The 21,632-nt window shown below is 45.7% G+C and overlaps 1 protein-coding gene across 1 annotated transcript in view; it reads right to left on the bottom strand.

Annotated features, from left to right (window-relative positions):
• The window catches only part of FRMD7 (FERM domain containing 7), a 70,186-nt gene that overhangs the window by 45,046 nt on the left and 3,508 nt on the right, over nucleotides 1-21,632 (bottom strand). The gene's annotated exons all lie outside the window — the stretch shown is intronic.

The raw sequence follows: 21,632 nt of genomic DNA on the forward strand, positions 1-21,632 counted from the left end.
TATAAACTCACTGCCCCTCAATTTCCTAACGTACTCCATGTCAACAGTTCGTCTCATAGGTTCGTGTCAGGTGCCTTTGAGTCAGTTTTATCTCGGAGGGAGCCCATGTACCACAGAATGAAACATGGCCTGGTCCCGGACAACTGTTCTTATGGTGTGAGAGCCTATTTTGGACTTCATGGTTGCAGTCACTTAACCCCATAGTTCTTAAAACAGACCTGTCTGTGTCTTTTATACACATACCTTTATCCATAGGGGACCTTTTCCACTTTTCCTCCTGTTTAACGTATTATTGTTCTAGACCACTTACCTTCCTCGGCTTAAGGGACATAGGGAGGAAAAACACAGGCATTACTACCATGAAATATATAGTCTGGCATGTAAGGCAGGTACATCAGTGAATGATCACAGTTGTTTGGGATAAGGACCATTGCGGGGCATGGACGCAGAGTGTAAACTGAGATTACATTCAATGTACACCTAACCTAGAAGAAATGGCAAGAGGGTTCCTAAAGGAGGGGGCACGCACCCTGAGACACGAAGTAAGAGTTTGGAGTGAGCCCAGTGAAAGGAATCAAGGGAGAAGAGTGGCAAAAGCAAAGGAGATGTTGATTGAAGCCCTGTTCACTGTAGCCAAAAGGTAGAAGCAACTCCAGTGCCCATCAACAGATAAAGAAAGAAAGCTGATGGTGCCTGGCTATCAAAAGATATAGCGTCCGGGGTCTTAAAGGCCTGATGGTAAACAAGCAGCCATCTAGCTCAGAAGCAACAAAGCCCACATGGATGAAGCACACCCTGGGGGATGGACAACAGAAAAATTGGGGAAGGGAGACGTCAGACAGGGCAACATATGAAAAAATAATAATTTATAAATTATAAAGGATTCATGAGGGAGGGAGCAGCAGGGAGGGGGGAAATGAGGAGCTGATGCCAGGGGCTTATGTGAAGAGCCAATATTTTGAGAATGATGACGGCCATGAATATACAAATGTGCTTTACACAATTGAAGTATGTATGGATTGTGATAAGAGTTTATGAGCTCCTAATAAAATGATTTTTTAAAAAGAAGTAAGAAAATGTAGTACCTTCATATCATGAACTGTTTCCAGCCATGGAGAGAAATGAAGTCCTACTATATTCAACCACATGGATGACTGTTGAAAATATTGAGAGGAATGAAAAAAATCACACACAAAAGGACAAATACTGGATGATACACTGATAAGAAATATCTAGACTAGACCAAAGGAATCCTTTGGTGACCTATTTAGCTCACTTGGCTGCTAGCTGAAAAACTGAAGGTAAAAGTCCACACAGAGGTGACTTGAAAGAAAGACCCTATGACCTACTACTTCTGAAAAGTCCCCCATGGAAAACGCTACTGAGCACGGTTCTACTCTGACGCAGATGGGGCGTGCATCAGAATCATTTTGACAGTAATTGGTTTTAACATAGACCAGTGGTTTTAAAATAGGCTAATGAATAGAGGCCAAAGAGTATTCTTGGTTACCAAGAGCATGGAAAGGGGGCGGGGGGGGGCGGCGGAGTATCGATGCATTGGAATAGAATTGGTACCTTTAATTTGTGTTGCTAGAGAATATTGAAAATATCATGGGCTATTCAAAGGACAAACCGATCTGCCAGAGTGTCCCTGTCGAAGCAAGGATGGTGAGACTTCGTCCCACAAATATGTTGTCAGGAGAGAGCAGTCCCTGGTGAAGGACATCATGCTTAATGAAGCAGAGGGGCAGCCACACATAGGCAGGCCCTCAAGGAGATGGACGGACACAGTGGCTACAATAATGGGCTCAAGCATGGGAACAATTGTGAGGATGGTGCAGAATTGGGGGGTTTTGTTCTGTTGTGCATAGGTCGCTATGGGTCAGAACTGCCTTGATGCCACCTAACCACAACAACAATGTGGGACGGTGGGAGGAGAGGGCATTGCGTCCGGGCACTGAGTTTCTGTTCAGGATGATGAAAATTGTGGTCTAGGGTGTGAATGATGAAAACTGCAAATAGTATGGTGTGACAGCAGTAGAGAGAGTGAGCTTGATATAATGGCTGGAAAAACAGACAGGAGCCATAACAGGAAACACTCCATGGGTCTTGTGAGGCTCCATGCAGCAGGTGAGAGATGGGGAGGTAGAGAGGGCTGGTCGATTTTAAGCCAGAGCTTGCTATGGTCTGCGGAGTGTTTTGCAAACTCCATCTTGGCAGGTCCTTAGGAGAGCTTCCCAAACCGCAATGCACACATGATTCACCCTGAGATCAGGTCCAAAGTAAGAATGAGGTACAATAGGGTTGGGGTGGGGTCTGAGATTCAGCATTTCTAAAAAGCTCCCCCAGTGTTGTGAACGAATCTTCAAGGAAGGAGGGTGCCAGGACTGGGTGTGGGAGAGGAGCAGCAGTTGGGGTGGCTGCAATAGTTCAGGTGGAAGAAGTAAGGCAGTGGTAGTGAGACTAGACTGAGATGCGATGAGAGACTTTTCTGTACGTGGGTGTAGTTGGCCTTGAATTCCGATTGAGTGTGAGAGGTCAGGAAGGACGAGTCCTGGAAGCTCTGGCACTGTCTGCTGGCCTTAGCACAGTAGTTCTCAACCTTCCTAATGCTGCGACCCTTTTATACAGTTCCTCATGTGGTGGTGCCCCCCCAACCATAAAATTATTTTCGTTGCTGCCTCATCATTGTCATTTTGCAACTGTTATGAATCAGGCGACCCCTGTGAAAGGGCCGTTTGAATCCCAAAGGAGTCGCGACTCATAGGTTGAGAACCACGGCCTTATATCTTTGCTTGCTGTCCTTCTGCCGCAGGAAGAGTTGGCATCCACCATGGCTGAGCGGAAGGTGCATTTTATGAGCCTGCTTGACGCCACCTCTTTTCTTTTGTTAAAAATCAAGTATTGGGGCTTCTTATAACAATCCATACATCCATTGTATCAAGCACCTTTGTACATAGGTTGCCATCATCCTTTTCTAAACATTTATGTTCTATTTGAGCCCCTGGTATCAGCTCCTCTTGTTTCCTTCCCTCCCCACCCTCCCACCCTCGTGACGCCATGATAGATTATAAATTATTATTATTTTCATATCTTACACCAACCACAGTCTCCCATGCTCCACGGTTTCTGCTGTTCATCCCCCTGGGGTGTTATGCATTGATCATTGTGATCGGTTTCCCTTTCTCCCCCCACCCCCCAACCTTCCCTACCCTCCTGATAGCACTACTCCTATTTCTATACTTGAGGGGTTTAAAAGACCTGGATTCTGTGTGTCGTTAGCTCTTATCTGCACCTGTGTACATGCTCTGGTCTAGCCAGATCCGAAAGGCAGGACTGGGGTCATGATAGAGGGGGGTGAGGAAGCCTTAAAGACCCAGGGGAATATTGTGCATTTCACCGGTGCTATACTGAGCCCTGGTGGATTCATGCCTTCCCAGCAAGCCCTCTGTGAGGGGAAAGGCATCCTCCTTTCTCATCCTGCATGTCTTTCCTTGCTTGTGGGCCCCCAGAGCACACGTACAGCAAGCGGCATGCTGCATTCTCCCACCCTACCCCTTGTGGCTGCATTCTGTCCACACCGGCCTACCCGAGGAGCTGGGATGCTTGAAACCTTCCTCAACAATGTCTGCGCACATTCAAGCCCCTCCTTGGACACTTGATCCTCTGTGCAGGTCTGAAAGGAAAACCCCAGCGTGTCATATCAAAAACTTTCTCTGCCCCACCCTTAGAAAACACCCTTTCCACATCCCACCTCTGATTTATTTGAAAGCCGCCCTCCTGGCGCTTGTTTTCGGACCTTGTCCGGGGCACCTGAGTACGCCCTTGTGGAGCATCCCTTTTGCAGCTTACTCCTCTCACCTGTGGTCCCAGAATCAGTTCCATCCTGCATCTGTGGATCCATGAATCTCGGCATCTTCATGGAGATCTTGGTAGACTGGTTCTTTGTGCCTGCCCTTCCTTCTAACTCATTTCCACCCTCTCCTTTTACCCTTCCAACCCCAAACTCCACATCACACCGTGACTCTAAGAACCAAGCAGAGCACCGTAGGGAAAGTCAAAGGGAAAGTCGGGAGCTATCGCTGCCTTCCATTTGGTGCTGTTTCCAAGCTAAACAGGTTTTCAGTGACCTAATTTCATTTCTCAGGAGCCCTCAGGACTGTTACCGGAAAGGTCAGAGGTTAAAACACACCCTCTGCTCTGCAGGAGAAAGATAATGTCAAGCGACTTCCCCAAAGACTTGGTGCTTGGGGAACTTCCTGGGACCATTCTACTCTGTAGGGTCACTAGGAGTCAACATGGCTGGGATGCCGTTTCAGCCATGGGATGAGTCTTGGTCTCCTTGTTGAGATAGACTTCTTCACCTCAATCCAGCTCGCTCTCTAGAAGGAGCAATAGGCATGAACCTCATTTCGGAAGAACTCTGACCCCTTCAGCAGGCAAGCACTTTCTCCTCTAGGGCAACACTCAGAATCTCCGAATTCTTGGTGGAGCCAGTCTTGGAACCCCGCCCTCTAAGGGAGGTTTCACTTTTAAAGAAAACTGCAAATACAGTAGTGAGTTTTGGTGATAGTCTCACAACACAAGTAATGTCATTAGTGTCGCTAACTATACACATGAGAAGCCCTGGTGGCATGCTGGATTACATGATGGGCTCCTAACATCCGGCTTAGCAGTTTGAAACCAGCAGATGGCCCATGAGAGAAACATGAGGCTTTCTCCTCCCATGAAGAGTGACAGTTCTCCAGGGTTGCTAGGGAGCAGAATCAACTCGATGGCAGCTGTTTTGGTTGAAAGCATGCTCACGGAAAACACTGAATTGACAAATGTGTTGCATGAGGGGTGCCCCCCAAAAAAGAACAGGTTTTCCCCCAAAAGTTTGTATTTAATTAAAAAATAATCACCTTAAAAACTCTCTCCATTATATTTCATGCATTTGTCAAATCTGTGATTCCATTCTTGGAAACATTTTTTCGAACTCTGCTTGGATGGCTGACAGCACCTTCCTCGTTTTTTTAGTTCACCTCTTCTACGTCATCAAATCACTGTCCTTTTATGTCCCTCTGCATTTCCGGAGACAAAAAGAAGTCTCATAGAGTAAAGACAGGTGAGTCAGGTGCACGGGACAAGGAAGACACCCTATTTTTGGCCAAAAACTGACACACTGTGATGGTTGTGTGAGAAAGTGCATTGTTGTGGCAAAACCAGTCCTCCGTCTGCCACAATCAAGCCTTTTTTTGGTCTCAAATTGTTATACAATCTTTTCAGAGCCTCTAAATAGAAAGCTTGATTGACAGTCTGACCTGGTGGAATGAACTCCAAATGCACAATCTCCCTCACATAAAAGAAAGCAAGCATCATTTTGGGGGTCGCCTTGTGTGTGTGTGTGTGTATTGATCACAACAAAGATGTAAACATCCTGGCATTGCCAAGAATAGGGGGAGGGGCACAATCGCAGGCATGTACCAAGAACGTTGGATGCAAATGGTTTTCCAAACCCGAGGCTGAGCATGACTTGAAAGGTTGCACTGACCACACCAGCCAGGGAACTGGGAACGGACAGACGCTCTTTCAGGACAGAAGAAAGCCATGCACCAAGGTGGACCTCTCCTGGGGTTCCCCTTCTGGGGAAACAAAACTGCTGAGAATGGCGAGCAGCCAATGATCAAGTAGCAGCAGCTCATTCCCATACGGAGCCCTCTGCACAGGCAGGGGAGAGGCTTTCAGCGTCTGGAGCAGAGAAAGGGCAGTCAGGCACACCAAAGGACAAAGGCTAAGCAGCAGGTCCGCAGAGGCCCTTTGCCTGAGAGTCCATGGGCCTCAGCAGTAAACCAGGAAGGGATGAGCAGGGCAGTCAGGAACCTGACATTTCCTGGTGAGGTTTAACAAGAGAACAACTCGTATGCGCCTGTGAAATTCACACCCAAATCAAACGGGCTATTTTCTTTTATTTCTGAAGACATAAAGCACTGCATACCACTGCACATGTGAGACGGAAAGCTTAAAGGTCTTTATTATTAATGACTCAGAATGCTTTCTGCCCCGTGGGGCTGTCCTAGAGAGATTCTGGGAGAATGGCACACAGCCTGCCCACCCTCCCTTCTGTTCATGGCCACACTGAGAAGTTGGGGAAAGAAATCTGGAATTCGGCAAGCAAATCTAGAAGGACCTCAACGAGCTCGACCGGCAAGGTGGCTGCAATCAAGGGCTCAAACACACCCACGACTGTGGGGCCGGTGCAACGTCGCGTGCCATTGTGCTTAGGGTCACTCTGAGCCAGAAGGAACTCAACAGCCCCTCACAGCAACGGAGCTGAACGCTGTGATACCAGTATTTCAAATACCATCTGGGTAACTCATGGTGGACGCACTTGGTTCCAACAAAACTGCAAGGGGACCAGACTGTCCAAGAACCCCGGAAAGCCTGGCAATGTGCTGGGCAGATTATATCTCCGCATTCCTTACTGGAGTCACTGGAGCGTGTCTCAGGCTCCCACTGATCAGAGGTACCCTTCTCAGGAGCGTGTCTCAGGCTCCCACTGATCAGAGGTACCCTTCTCACTAAGAAGAAAAACACGAAAGAAAGAAAGAAACAAGATTACCGCCACCCTAATAGCAATCTTGCCCCCTCTCCTGGGAGGCTGGAATTACCGTGCCTATATTGGAAAGACTGCTGAAAAGTGACAGTGTAATAATAGCATTCTCAAGACAGTGCTCGAAAGTCTTGTTGAAATTACTAGCTACTCTGGGTAATTAAAACAATTATAATTGTTTGTTTCCACGTAGTGCTTTAGCACTCAATCCATGTGGTATGCATGATGCAAATAACCAGATTCCAAATGGTAGCTGGCATTTGCTTTTAAACTTGAAGTTGATAAATCTAGCCCATCCTACTCAGGACACAGCAGAGACCATTGGGTATGATGTTCTCTGGGCGCCTCATTTTCCAAGTGGGCAGATTTAGATGCAGAGCAGTAAAGGCATTTTCCTGAGACCTTTAAGCAAGTTAACAGCAGAACTGAAACCAGAATTTAGGCTCATTGTCCTTCCATGAAAAAGCAAAACTAAGATCTAGGTGTCAGAAAGACAAGAAAGGAAGAGAGAAAGAAAGACCCAGAACTTGTTCCCTGGATTCACATTTTTTTTCTCCACACTCACCCAGCCCATTTTCCCCCTAACTGTATCATCTTTCCTCGCCTTTTGAAGGTATCATTGTCTCACTTTGTTCTCCGTCGGCTTCTTCCTCCAAGGTCGCTCCTTCTCTTTTTGCTCTCGTGCCTTCCTTGTTTGCAGTTTCTGCTGCTCCATTTATAAAGATGATTCAGGAGCCTTCCCAGTGACATTGGAAGTCACTCTGCTCTGGCAGGTCGTGAATTTCACAGAAACACTAGAAGAAGCCAAGTCTTTAAAAATATATATCTGCATAATGAATAGGCCATGTGACACACATATCACCATTACTGTGGAGAATAAGTGTGGGCTGACCAGAAAATCTATTTGAAGACTCAAGACATTAATCCAAACCAAGTGGAGTGGAGAGGCCTAAGGGGAGTTTAGGAACTCATAACAAAGTGGTATTTAAATGTATCAGGTCTATATGAAAAGGTCAGCATCTGGGTGCTGGGATTACACCTGCTTTGTACTTTCTTCTTGTTGCTTATTAGAATTCTCATTTTTCTATAACGAGCTTCCATTTGCTGCTTTTGAAGCTGGATATGAAAGTTTTAAAACTTGAAAAAGCTTGTCAGAGTTTTCTAAGGGAGAAGCAAAATATGTGGTCCCTCAAGCTAATCTGGCTATCATCAAATGTCTCATTCCCTCGCCCATTCACACCCTCCTTTTAGCCAGGTGTGCTTGTTTATCAGCGCCTGTGGACTAAGGGACAAATCTTGCTGTGAGTCAGGAAGCTTATCAGGCCCAGCCTCTCAGAAATGGCTTGTGTTCTTGCAAAATTCCGCCCTGCGGCAGTCAACAAGGGCCTTGTATTTTATTATTCTTTTTCTGCCAATACAACTGTTTGAGTTCCTGACCCTTGTCCACCTAAAGCCTTCACTTGAGTTTCTGTTCTTTGGTACTGGCTTGCACCTACAACGAAAGCCACCGAGGCTCTAACCCTGCTCTTGACTGACCCCTGGGCATGTTGTGCGCGCGGCAGGTGCTTCATGACTATGACTCCCGGTATAACTTCATTCCTGGATCCACCAGCAAATTCCTACCCTGTTCCTCATAGCCGAGCTTTGAAGTCCTGAATGTTTAGTGGACCTTGGGGTGGGAGACCTAGACTACACAGCTGAAAGGGCAGGGATTATTTTTTTCCCCCAGTCTAATGTCATCTGAGACTGGCTCCAGGTTTGGAGACCTTTGCCCTCCCTGCTCCCACAAGTCTAGTTTAATATGGTAAATCTATCATTAAGGTATGTAATATAACTTAAAACACATTGCCAGAGATTCTCTAATTATACATGGGTACAAGCGCAGACAAGTCAAAAAAGTTTTAATTTATGTGTTTCTTTTAAATGCCACACATTTGGAATTCTAATGTACAAAAAAGAAAGAGGAGAAGGTTTTAAGTTGAAAAATATAGGATTTTGAATGTTGTGGATATAATCGTGTCTTCCAGAGTACGTGTCAACTTGCCTAGGCTAGGACTCTTAGTGTTATGTAACTATCCTCCCTTTGGTGAGCTGGTGCAATCGCCCCATGCGCTTTAAGTCCGAACCTCTATGATGTTAAGAGGGCAGTATTAAAGGTAATTTGCTAACGAGACAAGGTACAATGGACATGAATAGTTTGTTTCTTGAGTTCATCTCTTTTGAGACATAAAAGAGATTAAACAGAGCCAGGAGAGATCCGAGGGACCCCATTACTACCAAGAAAGAAGAATCAGAAGTGGAGCGTATCCTTTGGACCCAAAGCGCCTGTGCTGACAGCTTCTGAGATCCAGAGGAATATTGATGCCAAGACAGATGAAGCTCTGCAAGGGAGGCTGAGATCAGACTTCACAAATAGATCACAGACTCTGAGAGGAGACAGGAGTTTCCTTGAGAGCCGAGAGAGTGAAAAAGCTTTCCCCACAGATGGAGAGGGGTGCCCTGAATTTGGACCTCTAGCCTCTGAGACTGTGAGAGAATAAAATTCTCTTTGTTGCAGTCATTCGCTTGTGGGAAGCAAAGAGGAGAGGAGTTTGAGAAGGTAGAAAATGTTTTGAAACCGATTGTGGCAGAAATTGTACAATACTGCTGGACATGATTGAACTATGGAATAATTTAATATCTGTTTTGAGGGAAAATTCATCTACTTGTACTATTTCTGTTTCAGCACCCCTAGATAACGAAGACTTTGTTTGGCATACTTTGGACATATTATCAGAAGAGACCACTGTCTGGAGAAGGATATCATGTTTGGTAAAATGGAAGGGCGGCGAAAGAGAGGACGGGCCCTGGAGAGATGGATTGACACAGTAGCTGCGTCAATGGGCTCAAGCACAAGGACAATTGTGAGGCTGGCTCAGGACTGTGCAATGTTTCCTTCTGTTGGTCATAGGATTGTGATGGGTTGAAACCGACTTGTCGGCACCTAATGACAACAGTAACAGGTAACTAAGACCGTGGAGAATCTGGGAAGGGGCATTCCGGATTTGTAATATCCTCAATCTGTAGATGGAGGCCATGTGACCAAGAGACGTGCCCTCAAATTAACACCTTCCTCTCTTAATGGCTTTGGTAGAATTATTTAGGCTGAAGGATCTGGTTAAGCTGACTCATTGCTATTTTTAAATCAAAACCCAAAATGATTCCTCTTCTCTGAATGCCGAATTTCACATTTGCTTATCTCAGTTTCAGAGGCTTTAATCCATAGAATGCCAGAGAACACCAGATAGATGTTGACTTGTTTGTTATAGACTATGCCAAGGCAGACAACTATATGGACCAGAACAAACAATGGGTAGCCTTGAGAAGAATGGGAATCCCAGAACACTACACAGTTCTCCTACAGAATTCGTGCACGAATCAAGAGGCAGTTGTGTGAACAAAGCCAGGCAATATGAGTGATGTAAAATTAGTAAGGATGTGCATCAGAGTTGTATCTTTCCATTTTAATTATTCAGACTGTCTGCTGAGCAAATAACCAGAGAAACTGGACTATATGAAGAAGAACACAGGAATCAGGATTGGAGGAAGGCTTATTAACACCCTGTGATACATAGATGACACAACCTTTGCTTGCTGAAAGTGAGGAGGACTTGAAGTCCTTGCTGATGAAGATCAAGGATTTCAGTTGTTGGTCTGCATTACAACTCAATGCTAAGAAAGCAAAGATCCTCACAACTGGACCCATAGGTAGTCAACATCATGATCAGTGGAGAAAAGATTGAAGTTGTCTCAATGATTGCATCGTGTTTGCATCCATAATCAATGGTCACAGCGCTACCCACAGAGCTATGACTTATTAGGAGGAGTAAGGATGGCCTCTTCATTGTTGGGAGAGCCTAAAGCACACCTAATCCAGGGGAAATTGCTAGTGCAATCCATGAAATGTTAGGTCCACAGCTCTCCTGACTTCCTAGATGTGGCGTCTTAGAATGTGCTCACACTCACTAGCATAGAGTTGATTCCCCTTTGGACTTCTAAGACTGTAAATCTTTACAGGATCACACAGTCTCATCTTTCCCACATGAAGCAGCTGGTAGGTTTGAACAACTGACCTTGTTGTTAGCTGTTCAATGCTTAGCCCACGACACCACCCAGGACCTTAGCATATCTTCTCAAGTGAAATTTTATCAGCTAATTCATCAGAGCTGGGATTAGTTGCTTGGTTACTGAAAGCAAGAACAGAATGCTTTCTTTCATCTATTCAACAGTATCTAGCGAACATTTACTACTTCAGGTTAAGTGCTAGCTATACAGCAGATAGTCCAGGCTGGCCTTGGCAGAATTACCAGAATTCACTACGCTTCTGGAATTTTGAGCTCATCCACTGAGCCTGCCCTTTTCTGTTTTATACAATTCCCAGCATTTACACAGCTAAACTTTCCAGCCTGCCTATTTCTCTGAACTAAATCCATTGTCCATCTACTCATGAAAGCTCCCTGCAGGTCCTGCGTCCCTCAGATCAGCGTTTGCTCCAAATTGCGGACCCTGTTTTCTTTATCCCACCGCCAACATACACAGGAGTCATCTGCTTCAAATGTGACATGCTAAAATAACTGCATTACAACACAGAGGCTCTTGAAGCACAACAAACTTTAAAGAGCGAATATAGTGGCCAAAAGCATGGACTCTTCATTGATTTCTACCACTTGTTAGCTCAGTGACATTGGCCCAGGTCCTTCGTCTCTCCACACAGTTTTCTTTTATGTCAAGTGACAGCATGGATGGCACCTGAGAAGAAGATCAGAGCTCACACTCAATGGGCAGAACGGTCAGGCAATCTGCTGCGCAAAACCTTGCAGTCCAGGAAACCCCAAGAGGCAGTCCCAATGTGTCCTACAAAGTTGGGATCCTTTTGCTAGGTGTCAGAATCAACTCAAGGCCACACGACAACCCTTCATTGATTGTCTCAATGGTATAACACTTACAAAACCAGGTTTGACATATAGTAAACGGCCCTATAAGAAGCACACCGGCCAGTGCGATCACGAGGTGCCCAAGGGACCAGATATAAGGCATCATGCAAAAAAAAAAAAGATATAAGTGTGTGTATGTATGTGTATATATGTGTATATGTATATATGTATGTGTATATATATATCATATTAAATGAAGGGGGAAGTGCAGAGTGGAGACCCAAGTGTCGGCCAATGGAGATCCCCTCATAGAGGGGTTTAAGGAGAGGAGATGGGTTAATTAGGGTGTGAGGTAGTATCGATGAAGAACACAGCTTTCCCCCAGATCCTGGATGCTTCCTCCCCCCAACTACCATGATCCGAATTCTACCTTGCAGGGCTGGATAGGACAGAGGCTGTACACTGGTACATAGGAGGGTTGGAGGTACAGGGAATCCAGGGTGGATGATACCTTCAGGACCAAGGGCGTGAGGGACGATGCTGGGAGAGTGGAGGGTGAGTGGGTTGGAAAGGGGGAACTGATTACAAGGAGCCACATGTGACCTCTTCCCTGGGAGAGGGACAGCAGAGAAGGGGGGAAGGGAGACCCCGAATAGGGCAAGATATGACAAAATAACGAGGTATAAATTACCAAGGGCATATGAGGGAGGGGGGAAAGGGGAGGGAGGGGGGGGAAAAAGAGGACCTGATGCAAGGGGCTTAAGTGGAGAGCAAATGCCTTGAGAATGATTGGGGCAGGGAATGTATGGATGTGCTTTATACAATTGATGTATGTATATGTATGGATTGTGGTAAGAGTTGTTGGAGTCCCTAATAAAATGTAAAAGAAGAAAAGAGAAAAAAATGATTAGGGCAAAGATTGTACAGATGTGCTTTATACAATTGATGTATGTATATGTATGAACTGTGAAAAGAAATGTATCAGCCCCAATAAATTGTTAAAAAAAAAAAAAAGATGTGTCAGTTAGTATCATGGCTATTTAATTTGCAAAGGAATCCCGCAATCCTGAGGGCTCATAGACAATGAAGATGCTCTTGGGAGACAGGGGCCTAAAACCTTCTCGGAGCGCATGCTGTGTTTGCAAGCATCGTGAAAAGGCCAGCCGTGTCCTTTTAGGAAGAAGCGCTTACTCTGGTTTCATATGCAGGAAATGAGCCTCATCTAGCAAGCTTTCTTCTTCTGCTTGAAGAAGTCTCTTTTACTGTCTGTCTATTTTTCCTCTTACTCCCAAACCCCACGTGTTCACATTTTAAAATCAAGGGGGGGGGGGAGGAGTGGGCCAGAAGAGGCTGAAGTAAAGTGCTCATTATCTCACCCATCAAGAGACCAGCTAAGGACCTTGTTGTCATTGTTGGTTTTGCTACTGCTGCTGCTATGACATCGGCTCCGATGAACAGAGACCGTACAGATAACAGAATGGAATGTTATCCAGTCCTGCGCCATCTTCTTGATCATTGGTCTACTCAAGTTCATGGTTGTGGCTATTGCGTGATGGCTTTCCAACGAGGGGGCGCACCTTCTAGCCCCATATGGGACACCGTGCTGCAGTGATCTACAGTTCGTTCTCCTTGCCTAGTTTTCGGAAGCAGCTCCCCTCGCCTAGTTTCAGTCTAGTAGTTCTGTTGAAACCTGACCACCCTGGGTGACCCTGCTGGCCTGTAAAATACCAGTTGACATAGCTTCCTAGCTCCTAGCATAGTAGCAACAGGCAAATCCTCACACTGTGATGAGCTGACAGGTAAACGGCATGTCCCTGCAATGTACCTACCCATACGTTTCTGACTCTTTTACTCAACTGTGAGCTCCTGGACACTGAGGATTCTTCTTCTTTATCTTTGCATCCTCAATACCTAAGGAAGAGCAAGGGCTCATATAAATGTGTCAACATGAAAGATGAAGGCAGGAAGGAGCCGGATAACACCTAGTCTGTGTACATATTGACCCACCATCGCCCGCAGTCCCATCAGTGGAAATTCCTGGAACATAGTTAGGTCCGGGAATGGGATCTGAGAATATGAAAAGGCAGTTGGCCGTAACTTCGTGACAGATCTCTTGCAACCATTCAAAAAGCTCCCAGTGTGGAGTTCTGGGCTTCAGTCTGTTGGAAGGTGAATTTCACCACTGCGGAGGGAATCCTGGAGGACAAAGAGCCTCTTGTCTCAAACAGTTAAGCTCTGCAGAGTACAGGTGAGGTGACATGGTGAGGTGGGGAGGCTTGCTTCCGTTCTTCCAGAGCCTGGGGTCAGCTTCCCCTGATGAACCAACCCACTCTGCGCGCACCCCTTGAGAGCAGAAGAGAAAGAGGGAGTGGGTACCGAGACCAGGAAGCACTGAGGCACAGGGGGCTGGCAACAGGCTCTGTGCAGCGATCGTAGCTTTGGAACGTGACAGAGCTATACGTCGGCGACTTCCACAGCCTCCAGAGCAGTCCCCACCCCCCACCCGCCCACCCCCAACGCCTGGCTCCTTCCATTCTTCCCAAGCTTTGCAAGTCTTCCCTTGTTCTTCCCCAGGTGCCCTACCCAAGCACCTCATCGGACATCTCTGCAATGCCTCTTGGGGTGCAAATGAACTGTGAAGGGTGGTTCCTGGATCGCCCCAGCAGAACTGGTCTAGCAGAATGTTTCCAGTCTGACAGTGTCAGAAAGCTGCTTCGTGGCACGGAAGTCTCACCCAGGCCAGCACTGCTCGTGGGTGCTGGGATGGCAGGCTCTTGCTCCTTTCATGAAATGGCTTTGTGGGTCCAGCCACCTCCGGGTGGTTCTGCCCCTCAGGCCGTACCCTTTTGACCCCAAGGCCTTGCACTGACTTGTCAACCTTCAAGTCCAGTTGACAACTCCTTTGTCACAAAAGCCCAGTTCAGGCTGAAACTCTGTAGTGCTGTGACCTATTTGTGCTTTGTGACAGGTCACAGAATGACGCAGATGCACGGGGTGTATCCAATGTTTCAAACGAGAGAAACTACAGAATTCCAAGGAGTCTAGCCCCTTAGCAAGTGTCACTGGGAGAGCAGCTTTGCCAGAGCTCTAGTTACGGGGCAGGGAACCTCCACCACCCCCGCCCCCAAGGCACCTGGCGGGGCCTGCACTGTGATGAAAGGTGAAGGGGTGGCAAGGCCCCAAGGAACTAAACTGCTTCATAAAGATTCCCACGAGTGCAGACTTGAACAAACACCCCAACGCCACCCACCCAGCTCCAGATCCAGTTCCCCAACCTCCTCTCTCAGCCTCAAATCTTCGGTGGGGGGGGGGGGGGGTTCTGCTGCCCGGTCTCTCTGCTTTGCAGCAGTGGGGTTTGTGAGAAAAGGGGGCAGGGCAGGATGGGAAGGCTTGAGATCAGGCCCCTCCAACTCCGCCTGAGCATCAGAAGGGCCACTTAGCCCCAGAGGGCTGGGGTAGGTAGCACCCAAACAGCGCTTGGCCAGCGGTGGCCCAGTCTGGCCCTGGGCACTTTCTTTTTCAGTTCAGTGTATTCAGCAAATCAAGGACCCTGAGGCTATTGGGGGTAGAACAAACAGCAGCCGTTTTTTTGTTTTGTTTTGTTTTGTTTTGTTTTTTCACGAAGGCATTCCCGGGGCAGTCCGGCCCATGCCCTGACAAATAAATTCTTGGCTACGAGACAGTCCATTCTGGCTGGGCAAAGATCTTAGGGTGCCAGGATGATTTTTTTGGACAGGATTGTGAAGCTTCTCCACTTGGAGGTTCTTGTACAGGCATGAGGGTGGGTGGTGGTCAGTGTGTCAACCAACATTGATTGAGTGCCAAGTTTGCGGCAGGCTGCCGGAGAACAATGGAAAGCAGGAAATTTTGCTTTCTACGGAATCAGCCCTGAGTCATGAGACTGTTGCCTAACCAATGACAAGCTACGGTTTTGAAGCTAAACAAACTAGGGCATAAAGCTCAGCTTACACCACTCATGTAAATAGCAAGATGACCTTGGATAAGCCAAACCTCCAGGCCTCGGTTTACACGTCTATAAAATCGAGCTAAAAATAATCTTTGAGGCCTTGCTGGCTTCCAATGCTGATGCTAGGACATAACTGGAGCTGACTGCCAGTATGGCGTCAAGTGTAGCAAGTCCTTCTCTAGCACTTCGTGTGGGTCTGGGTGACACAATGGTCAGCATGCTTGGCTGCAAACCCAAAACATCTTCAAATAAAGGTCTGTTGATCTCCTTCCCCAAAAAAATAAATAAATAAAATCACCCATTGAAAAGACGATGAAAATTCCCTTGTCTGTATGAATTGACTCATTGGCAACTGATTTATTGGTATGATGTGCCTGGCACAGTTCTGCTTCGTATCTATTACATCATCTAACCTTTGTAATAACCGTATCCCCAGGTCTATTTTCCAAGGTGGCCCTGAGAGGAATCAAACTTCCTGGTACTAACAACCTTACGGAGGAGGTGCTAATATTATCCCCATTGTGCACACAAGAACCCTGGAAGCACGGAGAGCTTACGCAACAAGCCTACATTGTGTAAGTTGACTATCTAAAATTGGAGCTCCCGGACTTGACGCTGTTCTTCTACATGACACTGCACGCACTTCGAGCATTTATGTCATTCAATATTGGCGGAGCAAATAAATGAACGCACGAGTGCTCCGGCCCCCACGGGCTTCTTACACCTTTAAAGGGTTCTCTGTTCATTTCAGGAAAAACTCACATATATTCATATATAGGTGTCCTGATGGTGTGGTGGATCACATGTGGGCTGAAAAACTACCACGTTGGCAGTTCTAACTCATCAGCTGCTTAGTGGGAGAAAGAGGAGGCTTTCTGCTCTAGCTCTACCCGGTCCTACTGGGTGGCTATGAGTTGGAATTGACTTCAGGGCAGTTATCTAGAGTCTCATGTTTAATATTTAAAAAATCAGTTGTCATTGAGTCCATTCTGACTCACAAAATTCCCAGGTGTTAGAGCAGCGGTTCTCCACCTTCCTAATGCTGTGGCCCTTTCACACAGTTCCTCATCTTGTAGTCACACACCCCCCCTACACCTAACGATCAAATGATTTTCATTGCTACTGCATCACTGTCATTTTGCTACTGTTTTGAATTGGGTGACCCCAAAGGGGTCATGACCCACAGATTGAGAACTACTGTGTTAGAGAGTAGAGTTGACTACCATAGGATTTTCTTGACTGTGATCTTAAAGGAAATAGATTGCCAGGCTTTTCTTCCATGGTGCTTTGGGTGAATTTGAACTGCCAACATCTCAATCCTTAGGTGAGCACAAATCATGTGTGCCATCTAGAGACTCACAGACAGTATACGTGACCTGAATGATCTAGCGGCGGCCTATCTCCTCTTCAGTCTCATTTCCAGACACTACCCACCTTCCTTCCAACTCTCCACTTTTCACTCATTTTGCCCTTTTTGGTTCTCTGAAAAGGCGGACTTCATTTTAATAAAAGGAAAGTTTAGGTCACTGTACCTCCCCCATACCTCAGCTCCCATTTTTCACCAGGTTAGCTCCTCCTCAACCATCAAATTAGTTTAAACTTTGGGAAGTCTTCCAGATAGTCCAAGTTCAGGCCTTTAGAGGTGACAGAACCAAGATTCTATGAGAGAGGTTAAGTGATGAGTCCAAGACCACATGGCTTGTAAATGAGAGAGTCAGACTTAAAGCTAAATCTATAGGATTCAAAAAATACATGATCACATTTGTATTACTCCTCACAAGCTCTCTCGGAGCTAGGGAGTGAGTGACCGCCCCGGGATGACACAGCGAAAGTGGGGCCGTTTTGTTAGTTCCAAATCCAGGTATTTTCTGCTCCTCAGAGGCTAACGGATCCCACTGGAGTTGTGAGAGCATTGTTTCATAAAAGAGAGAAAGGTTATACGTTTGGCTCCTCACAAAATATTCCTCACTATTAATTGGAAAAACCAGTTCCTGGACAAACATTCCAGGGGTAAAAATACTCCTACTGTTGGCAAGTCCCTGGATAATGTTTTCCTGTCCTACTTAGCTGAAATAATGATTAGCCCTGGCATTTACATACATACTCGAGTATCAGTGAGGCGGTTAATTTTACCACAAAAACTGCATTAAAAATGTGCTGAAAAACTCAGTGATACGTGAGTATATACAATATCTACCTTTTTTGGTGAAAGAGACGTGGGCTCTAGGATGGGCTCTCAGAGGAAGCAGCCAAGCTGACGTGCTGTGTCTTCTCACTGAATTAAGCCCTGGGTACCCCTTGCACTGGCCAATATGATTACTTAACAATTCGGTAAACATTAGAAATGTTTCAGCCCCGAATTTATTTTTTAACAGTTTTATTGGCAAATAATTCACATATCACACAATTTGATAGTTGAATCACATCAAGAAGAGTTGGACAATCATGACCATAAGCAGTTTCAGAACATTTTCTTCATTCTTGTACTCTTCTTTATGGGCTCCCCACTTACCGCCAACCTTCCCACCAATACCCTCAAGGAACCATTAATCCAGTTACTGTCTCTATTGATTTGCCTATGTTGGATTTCATATACAGAAAAAATATTTTGTAAAAAAAACTAATGAGAATAACAAACTAAAAGAGAGAAAAACCTCAATCCAAAAGAAAGCAGAATATATTCAAAATGAGAAAAAGTTTGAATGGATAATAAGGGAGTTCAATTGATAGGGTCTTAAATTTTCATCTAAATTTGAGATTGCATCTGTAACGATCCACTGTCCAGTGAATTCTGCACAGAGAGCATAGCTATTCACATACATCCCTGGTCCATGGTCAAAGGGGACTCACCAGGGGCTTCATCCACATGTATTTTCCGTCACTATCGTTTTAAATGAAACTGTTTTAAAATGGGTCTAAATGGAGTTGGATTGATGAGCTATTACTCTTTAACCTAATTACATCTGCCATAGTCGACTTAATAATACTCTCTGTCTGATAACAGGGGTATTCACACCCCTCAATTATTGTCAGGGGAATTCATAGGAGGCTTAATCCATGTGTGGAACCCTCAAATCGATTTGGGGCTTCCACTGGCATCCATACCTTTCTGCAAACCAGGGTCCACATTTAATCTACTTTAGATTTGGATTATATTATTTATGATCCTTGGATTACACAGTCTGGGGTGCTTCTTCCACGTGGACTTAGTTGATGCCTCACTCAGATAGCTGCTTCTTTGAAAACAAGTCTTTAAGGTCCCAGAAACTCTTCTTTCTGATATCTGGGCACTCTCTAATTTTTTCCATCATACTTAGCTGTAGCACCCATAGCTTCAGTGATCTCTTCATGAGGGTGATCAGCCCCTTCTGTGGACCTTAGGCTCCAGAAATCAACAAAGTGAGTATGATCTTGGATTTTTACAAACACCAGCTAGTCACCCCTTCCACCACGTTCCCACCAAGTCAAAACTGTAGGAGGTGCAAGAGAGATGGGGGAGTTTTTTCAAATATGGTCACGGAATTAGTGCTTGGAAAAGACCCCTACCGAACGCTGGGATAAACAAGTCCGGTTGGAAGGCAGAGTCATTCTCTAAGATGTTCACTGCAGCTCTGCTGGGGCGTGCACGTGAGAGCTAGGGGCGGAAACAGTCAGGCTTGAAAGCTGACCTTCTCTGTTCCTTCGAAGGAATCTGAACACGGTGGTCTTCTCCACCCTTGGGTTCAGCACAGAGAATTCATAGGTCCTGGGTGGAAGAAGGGAAACTCAATGTATTCTCAGATCGCCGATGAATTGATTCTTCTTGAGGTGAGTTTCACATAACCTGACGTTAACTCTTTGAAAGGGTGTGTAGAGAACCCTCCCACACTGCTGGTGAGACAGCACTACGGGGCCACCCCCGGGGACAACAGCCTGGGGCTTCCTTTCGGAATCGAAGGCAGAAATACCAGATGATCCAGCCATCCCACTGCTAAGTACAGATCCTAGAAAAGTAAGAGCTGTGGCCCAAACAGATACAAGCACCCACATGTCCACAGCAGCACCGTTCCCCAGAGCAAACAGATGGAAACAAGCTCAGTGCTCATCAGTGGATACTTGGGTAAACAGTCTAGTACATCCACCAGGACATCCTACTGAAGAATAGTGATGGATCTGCAAAATTACTCATAAATACATAAACCTAGAGTCCACTGTGCTGAGTAAACCTATCCCCAGAGGCCAAATATTGTGTCAGAACACATTGAGAAAAGGGTGACTCACGGGAAGAAAGATTCTTTGAAGGTTACGGTGGGGGAGGGGGGAGGAAAAGGACATCACTAACTAGAGGGCAGACCCATGTTAACTTGGGTAAAACACAGCCATCAAGTTGATTGTGACTCATAGCAATGCTTCCCAGGAGCAGGCAAGGTCATCTTTCCCTGAGGCATAGAGTAAGGGATGGTCAGCACAAGACATCAAGGACAATGAAGACACTCGGAGGAGCACAGGCATTACAAGGAACAAAAGTAAATAGGATTGCATACACAAGGCAGTAATCACCAAAACGGACAATGGATACAGAGCTAGACATCCACGCTAAATAGAAGTGGAAAAGTAAATGGGAATACACCCTTACACCTCTCTGTGTTTGACAGGGAGTATTTCTCTCTATATATAGATATATATATATCTAAGAGCTGAAAATATATCTATGAAGAAGTAGAGCAAAGAGGGAGCAAAGTCAGGACAGCTTCTTAGAAATAGCTAACTCGTTGAGAAAATGAGTCACTGGGCCAAGAGTTCAGGACCATAGCCTTGGGGACACCAAAGTCAATAGGCGCAATTAAGTACACATAGTCTACAATGGCCTGTTCTATATCCTACTTTGGTGAGTAGGAAGTCAGGTCTTAAAATCTCATGTGCAGCCATCTACGGTGCAACTATGAGTCTCTCCTCCTCCAGAGCAGTCAAGAGTTTAGAAAATCAAAGATGCATGGAAACAATTAGTCCAAGAGGTCTAATGGGCCAAATGAATACCAGCCTCCACAACCTTTAGACCAGAAGAACTAGAAGGTGCCTGACTTCCATAGTTGCCTCTCTGTAAGGTATCACAGTAGGAGGTCCTGGATAGAAGGTGAGAAAAAAAACCTCAAAATCATTCTTAAGATAGAGACTGCTGGAAACACAGAGACTATGGTCCTTAGTCATTCTTTAACCATATAAGCCAACCTCATTGCTCATCTTTCAGCCAAACAATACACAGGCCTAAAATGGGAAGCCTAGTACAAAGGAGATTCAACTGCTCTAGCACCGTCAACCTTAAGAGGTCCACTGAGCAGCATTTGTCCAGGGATAAAACTGCAAAGGCCAGAAAGGATGGGCAAGAAGGACAAATGGGAGGGTCAACGCCAGGAGGAAGTGAGAAGAGCGGTTTCATATCATGCAGACTGCAATCATGTCATGAATCAAAATGGGTCTGAATTGTTCAATGGAAAATAACTTTTTGCTCTGTGAACTTTTGCCCACATGACAGTAAAGGTTAAAACAGGAAGAGCATACGGATGTGCACGGCCCTACAGGAATATGTTAAAAACTTTAGTGATATTATAATGGGGGGATTAACCATTGTCATGACTACACTTCAGTGGTAATTAGGTCATTCACAGTGCAGCTGCCATCTCTATCAAGTCCCCAACCCTTCCCATTACCTCTACAGAAAACCTTGTATGCATTAGCAGTCCCCACCCCCACCCCCACCCTCACTTTCTTCTCTCCCTAGTTGCCGGCTTTCTGTCTCTATGAATTGACCTACTGTGGGTATTTTGTATGTAAGAAATCATACAATATGGTGACCTTTTGTGTCTGGCTTTTCACTTCACATGATCTTTTCAGGCTCAGTCATGCTACAACAAATATTAGTAATTCATTTATTTATTCAACTGAATCCTGTTCCCATGGATATTTGAGTTGCTGTTCGGCTGCTGAAGGTCATTTGCGTCGTTCCAACCTTGAAGTTAATGCTTACACCTTCACCTTCCTTTACTTCTCCTCCTGCCTGCCCACTACCATTGTTCTACAGAGTGCCCCTGGATTATCTAAGGGTCTGCTGTTTATAGCAAGCAAAAACTGCAATGCTATTGATATTTGGCAATGTTTAGTTTCATGAAATAGACATGAGAGC

This window comes from Tenrec ecaudatus, chromosome X (assembly GCF_050624435.1).
Source record: "Tenrec ecaudatus isolate mTenEca1 chromosome X, mTenEca1.hap1, whole genome shotgun sequence".
Taxonomy (NCBI): domain Eukaryota; kingdom Metazoa; phylum Chordata; class Mammalia; order Afrosoricida; family Tenrecidae; genus Tenrec; species Tenrec ecaudatus.